Genomic DNA, 12,789 nt, shown 5'->3' with positions numbered 1-12,789 from the left:
TTTCATTTTCATTTCCTTCTTCCTTTTAAGAATCACCCCCCCCCCCCCTCCCAATCTCACGTGACTTACCGTCATCGCTGACGCGCTCTTCGAAACAGCGGGCACTTCCGGTTGTTGCTGCCGTGCCGGGCCGTGCTCCTATGAATTGTGCCGGTGTGAACCCTGTGTTGCGTGCACACCTTCAAAGGATCGCCAACATGATGGAACCGTACGGTAGCACAGGTCGCATCTTTTCGTTTTAAAGACGATAGTCTTTCTTGGGGAACTTAAACGTAGAAATTTTGGTCTGTCTGTATGTCACTCGATCTGTCTGTCTGTCACTGCCATCTTGAACTGGTACGGCCGTTCCCAGGTAGCACAAAACGGATAATTGACGTTTTATAAACGTTTATCCGAGACGATAAAAACGTTTAGAAAACGTCACGGAAAAGAAGCTAAAGGTCTAGAAAACGTTTTATATCTCGTCTAATGTCCGGCTAGAATCCGTTTTTAAGACCATCTAGAAAACGTTTTTAAGACGATCTAAAAAACGTTTTTAAGACGATCTAGAAAACGTTTTAAAAACGTCGCAAAAAATCCCATTTTTAAAACAGATAAAAATATCCCATTGTATCGTCTTTGAAAATACGTTTTCTAAACGTTTTTAAGACGATCTAGAAAACGTTTTAAAAACGTCGCAAAAAATCCCATTTTTAAAATAAAAATATCCCATTGCATCGTCTTTGAAAAGACGTTTTCTAAACGTTTTTAAGACGTCATGCAGGATCTCTTTTCTTTTAGCTGTTTTGTTTTTGCGCATGCAATTATAATAGTGCACGTTTTTAGGAAGCCCTCTCTGTTATAGTAATTACAGCTACTTTATTCGGTAATTACTATTACAGAGTGAGAGCTGAGTCGATTCACAGACAAAAGTGGTCATGTCATAATTTATTATGTAAAACGGCAACGACTCCTGTACAGCATAGAAACGTAAAAACCACGAAATAAGATATAGCATGCGACTATATATCATTATTCAGAAGCGGCAAAAGAACACAAGATGTCGCGGAATTGAAATGCAGCTATAGTATCCAACCTTCAAGAACACTTTTTGTTGCACGATTCATCATTCGCAGAATTGTTGTCAAACAACTAACAGTGCAATATGACAAAATTTAGGATCTGGCACAGCCATTCTGCAATATGTAAGCGTCGTCTCATTAGCTTTACTTAATCAAACGCAAGGATGAAGTGAAGAGAAGTTGTCGAAAAGGGAATGTCGCTGAAGCCAACGACTCGACAAGGGGACTAGTTTCCATCAGGCGGGGGCGTAGCCAGAAATTTTTTTCGGGGGCGGGGGGGGGGGGGTTCAACCATACTTTATGTATGTTCGTGCGTGCGTTTGTATGTGTGCGTGTATATAAACGCGAGCAAAATTGAAAATGTTCGGGCGGGGGTTTGAACCCCCCCCCCCCATGGCTACGCCCCTGCCGTCAGGGCCCTGACGAAGACAAGCATTCATGATGAAACGTTTCCTCAACGCTTCATCTTCCGCTGAACTTTTTTCTTGTAGGAAGGAGAGAGAGAGAAGGAACAGAGGATAGGCAGGGAGGTTAACTAGCGTCCAGTTTGCTACCCTACTCATGGGAGGAGAATGAAGGAGTAAAAATAGAGAGAAAGATACACATTTCACAACACACACACAGAGGAGCGTATCATAGGTGGTCACTCAATTTTGTTGCCTTGAAGTACTGCAGGAGGGCTCGTATGGTTTTCTGGGCTGATGTGCTATGGAGACAGACTCCCAAGATCTTTCCTTCGGGAAAAGGCCGACCGTCAAGGCACACTGGCACACTGGAGAGTCCGGCGATGTGTTTGAAATAGCATGCAGCGGCACAAATGATGATCGAAAGTCTACACAGTTGCAGTTATCGCACATTGATGAATCTGCCCTACCAATCCGATAGGTGAATGAGTTAGAAGACCCTACACCGAGCCACATCAACACAACAAAAAGACGTGGACAGTAGAAGTGGACAGGACAGCGCTTACTCCTGTCCACTTCTACTGTCCACGTATTTTTTTCAGTGTGCTTCAACCTAATTTTCGAAACATGAACGTAAACCAACAGGCCCAACTCGCCATCTTGCTCCAACACAGCATTCAAAGCAGGCAAGGAGGCATGAATCAAGCACCTGGTGTGTGTCTCCCTTCGTTTCAAAACAATCGCTCAGAGCGCTACTTAAGACCACAGTTAGTGGAAATCGACTCCAATGTGTTGAAATCATTAATACCAAAACAAAACTGCAAAATAATATTTGGCCCACCCAGACAAGAATGCGTAATAAAAGAAGAACGTAAATTGCTAGCAAAATCACTGTTGCTGAAGTGTATTGCTCACAAAATGAAACTTTTAGGAACGTTCTTACAACATGTCTCTGTTGGAACATTTCTCACTGAAAAAATGTTGGCAAAAACTCTGGCATCATTACAGAAGTAAGACTAGACGTTGGGAACAAAAGGCGCCATTTTAGACGTTAGCTAAAAATATTTGTGGATGCAGCATCCGTGTTTCAAACGGCGCCCACTAAAGAAGTAACGGTTTCAGGCTTCGAAACGCAGCGTACAAAACTTATCCCAGAAATCATGGTCTGACATCCCTAGAGAGCATACAGTTAAGCTTAAATGTGCCATGGCTAGCAGAAAATATGAACACTGTAAATTACAGCGACATATAACAAAAAGTACAACTAAACCAATTGTAGAGCGAAAACAAAATGTATGAACAGAAAACTAATCGAAACGACCACAAAAATTACAATGAATGAGCCACTTACTAAAATTAATAAATAAAAATTAGGAATATGAAAATGCCAGCCTGATAAAAAAACATCTTTCTTTTATGATGCCCAGTATTAGAAAATATCAGGCTAAAAGAACAAATTAATATATGATAAGACACATCAGCTAAAGAAATTGGGACTCTTCCTCATTTTTTACTCAGAAAATTCGGCAGATCCCACGTACCGTGGGAGTCGATGTTGTGCGAAGCATGCGGCGGGTAGGTGACTGTGGCGTAACTTTTTTACTGAGCGGCACGTTACAAAATGACGCTAAAGATTTGTATAAATTTTATACGCACACATATATATGTTGAAGAGCCGCATATGTGTTATATAACCAGTTGTTTACGGTTGGGTAACGCTGCCACTGGCAACGTGGGTATTACCAACCCCAGAAGCGGTAAGCTGATATGTAGTCCTTATACGTGACCCGAGAACTCACGCACGTTTTACGAACCGGTGTGCATGTGTGCAAGAAGTTCTTGACAGTTCTTGAACAAGGGCGTCATCACCGTGATCAGTGAGCACCAGCAGCTGGTCATGACTTGTTATAGGATCCGGTCGTGATCGTGGTGACGAGGGGTCCATGTGTGGTGAAGTATGTGGTATAGTAGAGCTGTTGGAATTCGTGGATGCCTCGGTCATTTCATCGACAAATTGTCTGTCGACAGAGCCGGCGACATGTCGGAACCTGAAGCCACCCTTCGCGTTGGTGAGGTATAGGCCGTCGAGGCTGGTAGGCCTGGATAGTGCTACGTAGACCAAAATCAATGGATGGTGTTTGTCGTATTCGTACACTACCTGAGCGTATGTGTCCTACGTAGCCTAGTCTACAAAGCGGCTGTCAATCAATCTGGCATCATCCTCGGTCAGCATGAGGCCATCGCCCAGCCTCGTTAGAAATAAAGAGGCCACTGCGTCGTTCTGGTGGACGAAGTGTACTTTACGGTGCGGTGATGTGTATATCATATGTAACTTTCGTTAATGTATTCCTCCGGGCTCGAGCAATGCTTCAATATAGCTTGCTGAATCATAGAATACAAACGTAATCTTTATTAGACTGCTATAAAAGCGGAGCCAACATTGGAACTACAGACGTTGATCTGATATGACGCCTGTATCGTAGGAGTAGCCATCGTAGGAGTATCATGTAGTGTTCATTGCTTTCTTGTAAAATTAGATAGCCAGCACCACAACCACAATTGACTGTCACCGCTATTACGCCTGGGTAGGCTGTTTTACCAAACCAGTTTATAGACCTGGCGTGGCTCAGTGGTAGAGTACCTAATTGCCACGCAGAATGCTTGGGTTCGATTCCTGCTGCGATCTTAATTTTCATTCTTTCCATTCGGTTGAGTCAACGCTGCCGATGTTGGTTTTCCTTAACGCTCTAGCATGTAAGTTACCAATGTTCTCGCCGTTCCTAGGTAGATATAAACTGTCAATCACCTGTGGCGCATACCCGTTTACCACGAGCGCATACCCGTACACCGCGGCCCGTGGTAAACGGGTATGTGCCACACGTGACTAGTGGAAAGGGTTTGACGACGTACGCGACAGGAATTTAGCGTTATTCATGTCATGACCCGGCAGTCATATTCGTCAAATCCTCTTACCCTCCCATGCAAATTTTGGTCTACACCAAGTTAAGGAGGCGATTATGGGAGCACCCAGACGTAGGCGGCTAGATAGATAGATAGATAGATAGATAGATAGATAGATAGATAGATAGATACGTAGATAGAAACGCTCAAAGTGCCAGAGGTTCGCTAAGAAATGCTTCGCATTTAAAAGCACACAGCTGTAAACTCAGGATCGTCAGAGGCAGATCAGGGTATTGCACTTCATCATCATCATCAGCAGCAGCAGTCTGTCTACGCCCACTGCAGGGCAAAGGCCTCTCCCATGTTCCGCCAATCAGTTAGTAGTACATCACATTGCTCAGTGTCAAAATATCACAATGTGTGGCAAGTCAGTCTGAACACATGGCTTCATGACAGGTACTTGATGGAAATCACTAGGCAAATCCGGAAGTCTGCAAAGAACACTACAAATAGCATACACACGAAAGTTGTGCCATTAGCAGCATGGGGCAGCGTTCCACGTCAAAGATATTTTAGCACAATAGCCCTAGTGCGGTTTCTTGAAGATGCCGACAAACACAGACGCTCAAAAAGGTTAACTGCTTTACAAACTGTGACCTTTTGTTTTTGAAAGTTTCCAAGGGAAAGAGAAAAATGTCAATCTCTTGACATCCATCTTTTTTCATACTAAAACCTGTCAGTCAGCCCATCAAAAAGAAGAAAGTAATAATTTAGTTGGTGTAGCCTATGTTTCTAAACATCTAGGGCAAATACCATCTGCAATAAATAGAAGAAAAGATCATTTCAGTATTTGTTATTATACCTATAGGACGGTGTGAAAAGATGAAAACTCGATAAGACCGTACGGCGACAGAGAGCGAGCCTGCTATATTTAACCAGGCACAAGAGACGCGCAAGAGAACCTCTTGGTTCTACTACAGTGTACTAGAATGGGGCAGTGGGCTCACTGCCGTATCCCTGCGCCGCGCCGCCGCGGCCCTCTCCGCGTCGACAGCTTGAGCGCCCGCCAGGGGCGCTGCCGCCAGTTTCTCCTGAAAACTCTTGCGGGGTGTGGAGCGCGTCCCCTTGGTCGGTGGGGGTTAGGCTGGTTACGCTGTAGTTGCGGGGGTATCAACAAACGCGGGGTTGGTGGCGGGTAGAGGGCCACCACAATGACACAAAAACAGATCACAAAAAAAAAATGAGGAGCGGAGTGAGTCGAGCATTTTATTCTTTTTTTTTAAACTGACCCAAGTAGTTGAAGCTGTTTCCATTTGTGTGTGCCCTGCAGCGCATGTTCACGCCGTTCATTCGTTTGAAGGACCTTTGTCGGCACCCCGCGTGCCACTTTACTGCACTTATATATGCTTGTTTTTCTGAAGGATCGGCATCTGTGTCTATCCGCAAATCGCAACTGTCTCAAAGACGGCCCGCCGCTGCATCTGGACGGGAGGGACGCGCTTTTTTACAGCCTCAGGCGGTCGTGCACATAGAGCATGCAGCGTACGTGCAGAGAAAAAAAACAGCTGGACCCAACGAAGCTAGGAGTGACCGCAGAGTCAAGTGTGAAAGCAATAAAAGCAAGAAAACGCGCGAGGGTGGTGACAACAAAACCATACTCGTGCTTTAGTAAAAAAAAAGGGGGGGGGTTAGGGGTACTTCTAAAAAAATAATAAAGAACGCTGGTACGTCGCTGCTTGTTTCGCTATCGAAGTCCTAAGCACAGAACTATACTGACGGATGAAACGGGCTGGATAGTGACGTACAGAAAAGGAGATGTAGAGGGGGGCTGAAGTAGCTCTCATTAGGAAGCGGGGGAGGTCCAAAGGGATTGGGCTCTTTTTGGGATGCCCCAGTTCCTGGTAGATCGACGTTGTCGTCGGCTGTCGACTGCAAACATCGCCGGCGTTTCTTGCTGTCCTTTATTTTTCATTTTCGTAGTCGACTAGCAGATGTTCATACACGTTTGTTGCATCTGCTTATTGTTCGACCACGAGTGACATTTTCGGCATTGATAATTCATATTGTGATATGGCAAACATTTGCGCATACATAGGCAGGGTTTTGTGTACATAAAATCAGTATGTCAGTGCGTGACACTGTCGAGTGTTTCTTCGTGACCTGTTTTATCCGCGCTGGTGCAATTCCAAAGTGCAATAAAAATGTGTACGCACGTGATACATGTTACTTGTTATGTACTCATATTAGCTATGTATAAATATTTTTTTTATTGGGTATACGAGTCCAACTGCAGTTTTGGTAACCTAGCTAGCTTGTACGATCTAAGTCTGTAAATAAAAATTTTTTTAAGCGTACGGTGCGGATACATTTATTACGAAGCCGAGTGATTCCAACCATTATTGATTCGCGAAAAAAAAAAAAAAAAACATTAAGTGGGTTAGTTACACAGACCAGCTAGATCATATATACGCGAAAAAATTTTAAAAATGAGGCGTTGTTTATATTCGGCATAGTGGGGCTCGAAAGGCGGGAGTGAAGTCGCTATGATAGCTACAGTGGCGCAAGTGCATTGAAAATCGTATCGATCAGCAGGACAAAAAAAAAAAAAAGACGAACGCCCCCAACTACACACCCTGTTATTGCAGCGGCTGCGTGGAGGAGCATTCATTTATGCAATAGCCGCTTAAAACATCGCTCGCCCTCCGTAAATCAGTCACAACGACAGTAACTTATTTCACAACACACAGAAAACTTGCATCAAAAGAACTTCCGTGAGTTGCGCACCGTAAGATTGACTTTTCTTGCGCGCAAAACAACAACGCGCGCTATCCGCGCCCTGCAACCCGCCGGAAAGTTTCAGGTGACGCTGTGAGCCGCGCCGCCTGTCGGTGGCGACATGAAGTGCGTCACGCTCCGCCGCTCAGTGAGCGCACTATAAACTTCTAGAACACTGTAGTTCTACTAAGAGCTGCAGGCTTTACCGAGAAAGGAGAAGGTTAACAGAGTAGGGGAAACAAATCACAAGTCCGAAAGCGCATCGAGATAGTCAAGGCAGCACTGAGAAAAAATGCTGAACTCCTCCCCGTGAAACGCGTCTTTGACTCTCATGCCCTCAGAAATTCGCAACTAACAGAAAAGCGTGCCCAGCCTCTCGTTACATGCAGCTAGTACAGTGGAAGGAACCATGAACCAGTACGCTGTCGCTGCAAAGATTCTCTCGTCCACAAACTTCAGTGACACAATAAAACAGATGACACATGCCGTAACTTCCAACAATGCAGTTTTAAAATTGGGTGCGCGAAGCTCTGCGTTCGTTCATCACCATGGCAAAAGTGGCTACTCCGCATGCGTCGTACGCCATCCTCTTGCGTACTCACGTTAAGTGGCGGAAATAGCGTATGCGCCCAACGAACGCTATCTTTGCGTACCCTATTCTAAAACTGCTTCTTACGCAGCACACGTAGCTTAAGCTAATGTGTATCTTGAAACTCATCATGCGGCCAAGAAAAGACAGTCATTTTACTAAAATTAGGTTAACAAATATAAATATGGCTTTCGCCGATGTTCGTTCGAGCATGAACGGAAACCACGACGTGCATTTACGTTTAGACAGCTTTATCATGTATGCTGAATAAATTCCGCAGTAACGTACTGCTGAAACATGTCGCACATGCAGCCCGTGATGCAATGGAACACGCTTTTTCATTTGCCATAGTTCTGAAACACTGAGCGCAAATGCAGTAAAAATGAACTTACCTTCAAAAATGACAGAAGCCCGTGGTTTACAGTATGCGCAAATCCACAGAAAACTAATCGCACATCAAAGTAACCACGCCCGTCCCTCGAGCATAGAAGAAAGGAAGTTGCGAGAGCGTCCCGCGCGCAAGCTGATGAGTGAATTTTTCCGCAGAGAATCTTACGGGACTGTAACCGTCAGTCAGCGTAACAGTCGCTCCACAGAGACATACTTGCATTCGGGTCCACAAGTTTAACACGCAGCGAAGTAGTTTCTTCGCAGCCGCGTTTATAGCCTCCACGAACCACGACACAAGCACGAAATATAGCAAAAGAGTGCATGACCGGTGAGCTCGACCGCCCATGCGAAATCGGCGAGCTTAACTGAGCTTGCAGAAGCAACGGCCGCGCGGATGGATACAGTCAGCGCTAAGGCGTTCGTGCAAAAGTTAGACGGTTATCGCTGCGAGTAAATTACAGTAAATGACGTAAAGTTTACTGGTTAACGAACTTTGAAGTCTTCATTATTGTTGATGCAATGTAGACACCATACGCCTTTATCCTTTTGCGCGCTACTTTCTTTATCGCAATGAGAGATGGCGTGCGCAGGCTCGAGTTCAAATTTCAATTCGCGGTGGTTCATGCATGCCCATGCATGCATGGGCCAAGTGGCGCGCGGCCCGCTGCTGGGCGACAAAACGTCTTATAAAGTGCGTCTTCTTGACGTCACAAACAAGACGTTTTTAAAACGTCGAAATTGGTTTAGGATCGAACAAACGTCTTGAAATATACGTTCCAGACCAAAATGGTCTTAAAAAATGCGTTTTCTATCTGTTATCAAAAACGGATGTAATACGGATTTTCTGTGACGTTTTTAAAACGTCGAAATTGGTTTAGAGTCGAACAAACGTCTTCAAATATACGTTGCAGACCAAAATGGTCTTAACAAATGCGTTTTCTAGACGTTATGAAAAACGGATATAATACGGGTTTTCTATGACGTTTTTAAAACGTCGAAATTGGTTTAGAATCCGTTTTATCCGTTTCATCCCTAAAAAAAACGTTTTCTAGACCATGTGTGCTACCTGGGTTAATACTTGTGATCACTATCGATAAAAAAATATTACGCATATCTGAGGCGCATCATCAATACATAAGTATTAGGTGGTGCGTTCCTTTACTAGAAAATACATAGATAAATAATTCTAAAGACCCTAATGTTTCTTAGACGGCGCTGAAAATGCGACGCTATGAGCCAGATGCGGTGGTTCAACGTAGACGAGGAGGACTGATGTAGTACGGCCGGCACAAGACTGGTATTTCGGCGACATTTGCAGCGAAGCACGCAGATACGCGGCCAATTTTTTTTCCAGTCGGCGCTTTTGCAGCCAAGAACTGGTGCGTGAAAGCCATCCCAAAACACTGTCGGACTTAGTCCGCGCAGCTTATCAGACCGCTAGGCGTGACCATGCAAGGAGGTTAAAGAAATTTTTTATAACCTCCTTGGGCGTGACCGTACTGGTACGCTAGCGATTTGGCTGTTGCGTTACGGGCCACAGTTGCCGATTCGCACACGCGCACGCGCGGGCAACACGACGAAGAACACCAAGGAGCGCGGGCAGCTGCTTGGAGACTAACCGGAAGTCGTAGGTTCTTGTTCGACCAATTACAGCATCGCCTGCATACCGCATCACTCACAGATAACACGCTGACGTCACACACGTCACTAGGCAAACCGGAAGGGCCCGGAGAGGAGCAGAAATTGTTTCTTGGAATTTGTAATCGTTGATCGTGACGGCATTCTCGATGCGCGTGTTTACTTGAAAATTTTGAACAAATATCGGAGGTAGTGTGGGGCCTTGAGATGTATTTGTAGATAAGGAAAGCTCGTTGCCTCTTTTTCGTTCCCGGCCCCAGCACGAATCCTTTCGAGGAGAAAGTTGTTGAGATGAGAGGGGGTGAGCAAGAGGAATCGAGTACAAGGGACAGAGTGGCTCCCCTCTTTGGCGGTTTGGTAGAGGGCGCTACGCGCCATGCTTTCTATATATGGTTGAGGGGAATAAAGCAATGGGCATTCGTTCGGTCATCATGGCTCGGAGTCACTTGTGTAGACGCGCCTAGCGTCTGTCAGCTACCGGTATCGTACATGGTGTCAGAAGTGGCCGCCGTTCGCTCTCTGTAATGGCGGACAAGCCCGACGCTGCGTTTGCCGGGGTACCTGGACTCCAACAGCCACCAAACTTCGACTTCAACGACCCAAGTGCGTGGTCCAGCTGGATTGAGCAGTTCGAGGACTATGCCTACGCTACAGGAATGCAGCGAGCTGCCGACGAGGTTCGGGTACGAACGCTTCTTTACTGCATGGGTGTTCAAGCTCGACGCGTGCTAGCGTATTTCAACTTGACGGCCGAAGAAGCTCTGTCGTACAGCGTTGTAAAAAGCAAGTTCACCTCGTATTTTGTTCATCCGCTAAACGAAGTTCACGAGAGTTATCGTTTTCACAAGCGGACGCAGCAAACAGACGAAAGCGTCGATGCTTTTTATTCTGCGTTGCGAAACATGGTCAAAAGATGCAACTATGGCTCAGCGTCCGTAGAGGATAGGCTCGTTCGAGACCGATTTATCGTCGGCTTGTTGGACAGCAGGTTATCAGAACAACTCTGCCGCACCTCTGACTTGACTCTGGACAAAGCGCTCGTGCATGCACGGCTGCACGAAGATGCCGAAAGAGAAAAACGTGAACGCGCAGACGAGTTATCTGGACCAGTTGCCGTTGATGCAGCGAAGCACAAGCCAGTGAAAAGACAATTCCATAAGCGAACGTCAGCATCAAGAGAAACCCCCTTTTCTGACGCGATGCACGGATCGTGTCACTTCTGTGGACGTGAAGTGCATCAGCGGGAATTTTGTCCTGCCAAGAAAGCCGTTTGCAATTTTTGCAAAAAGAAAGGGCACTTTGAAGCAGTTTGCTTAGCCAAGCAGCGTTCGCACAGCCGACAGTCACATGCCATCGAGATGCATGCTGTCAAGACCAGTCGTGAAGCAAACGCCAAGTTCGTTTGGGTTCACGTGAACGGCGTCCCGCTCAAGTTCAAAGTCGACTCAGGAGCGGGAGTTACCGTCGTTCCAAGCACTTTTCCGGGAGTACCGTCTCAACTCGAAAAACCGGAGTGGAAGAGCCGCACCTGCGTACAGCCAGTGTATGTCATGCCTTCGCAGTCTACGCCTCTGCTAGGCTACCCTGCTATACTCGCATTGGGAGTTGTGACATTCGTCGACGCCGCACAGCGACCTGAAAAGCCAGCCAGCTCTTCAAGCGACGCCACCCTTAGCCATGATATCTTCGAGGGACTTGGTACCGTAGGGGAGGAGTACACTATTAGGCTCAAGCCAAATGCCAAGCCATTTGCGCTCAGTGTACCTCGCAGAATTCCCATTCCTCTGTACCACCAGGTGAAGCAAGAGCTGGACCAGATGGAAAAACAAGGCGTCATCAGGCGTATTACGAAGCCGACGCTGTGGTGTGCAGGTCTGGTCGCAGTACCGAAGGCATCAGTCGGCATCCGAATATGTGTGGACTTGACAAAGCTCAACAAGGAAGTTCTCCGTGAAAGGCACGTGCTTCCAACGGTCGAATGGGTTCTCGGGCAACTGGGCGACGCAAAGGTGTTCTCTAAACTCGACGCGACAGCAGGATTTCACCAAGTGCGATTGTCCCAAGAATGCCAAGAGTACACCACATTCATCACGCCATTCGGACGCTACTGCTACTGTCGTCTACCTTTCGGCCTGACCTTGGCACCGGAGTACTTTCAGCGAGAAATGGCTCGCATTCTCGAAGGACAACCGAACGTCGTCAACATGATCGGCGACATCCTGGTTTTTGGAAAAGACCGAGAAGAGCACGACAAGCGACTTGTGGAGGTTCTTGAACGTCTGAGGAGAGCCGGAATTAAACTCAACAAGTCGAAGTGCTGCTTCGGTCAAGACAAAGTAGAGTTTCTGGGTGTAATCATCGATGCCAACGGTATCTCGCCGAGTCCCAGCAAACTCGAAGCCCTACGCAACTTGGAGCCACCCAAGGACGTTGCTGGTGTTAGACGCTTCCTCGGCATGGTTAATCATATTGGTCGCTTCCTGCCCAACCTTTCGCAGGCAGCCGCCCCTATTCGCGCCTTGCTGGGCGAGCAAAATGCATGGCAATGGGGACCGCTTCAAGAGACCGCTTTTAATCGGATCAAGGAGATGCTCACCTCGGACCTCTGCGTCGCGAAGTATCATCCCGGTCATAATACCATTGTCTCATGCGACGCGAGCTCATTTGGATTGGGAACTGTTCTTCTGCAAGAACAACCATCGGGGGGGGCGACGCGCGGTAGCGTTTGCATCACGGTCGTTAACCGATGCAGAACAACGCTACAGCCAAACAGAAAAAGAAGGGTTGGCGGTAGCATGGGCAGTGCACCGCTTTGACCAGTACGTGCGAGGCCTACACTTCACGGTGGAAACCGACCACCAGCCACTGGTGACACTACTTGGAAACGCTGACTTGGACACGATGCCTCCACGTATTCAACGGTTCCGTATCAAACTTATGCGATACCAATTCAACGTGGTCTACGTTCCGGGCAAACAGCTAGCCACAGCGGATACTCTTTCAAGGGCTCCAGACGAGAAGCCGTCAATCA

This window comes from Rhipicephalus sanguineus, chromosome 3, assembly GCF_013339695.2.
Source record: "Rhipicephalus sanguineus isolate Rsan-2018 chromosome 3, BIME_Rsan_1.4, whole genome shotgun sequence".
NCBI lineage: Eukaryota > Metazoa > Arthropoda > Arachnida > Ixodida > Ixodidae > Rhipicephalus > Rhipicephalus sanguineus.
Note: the sequence above shows the minus strand (reverse complement) of the source record.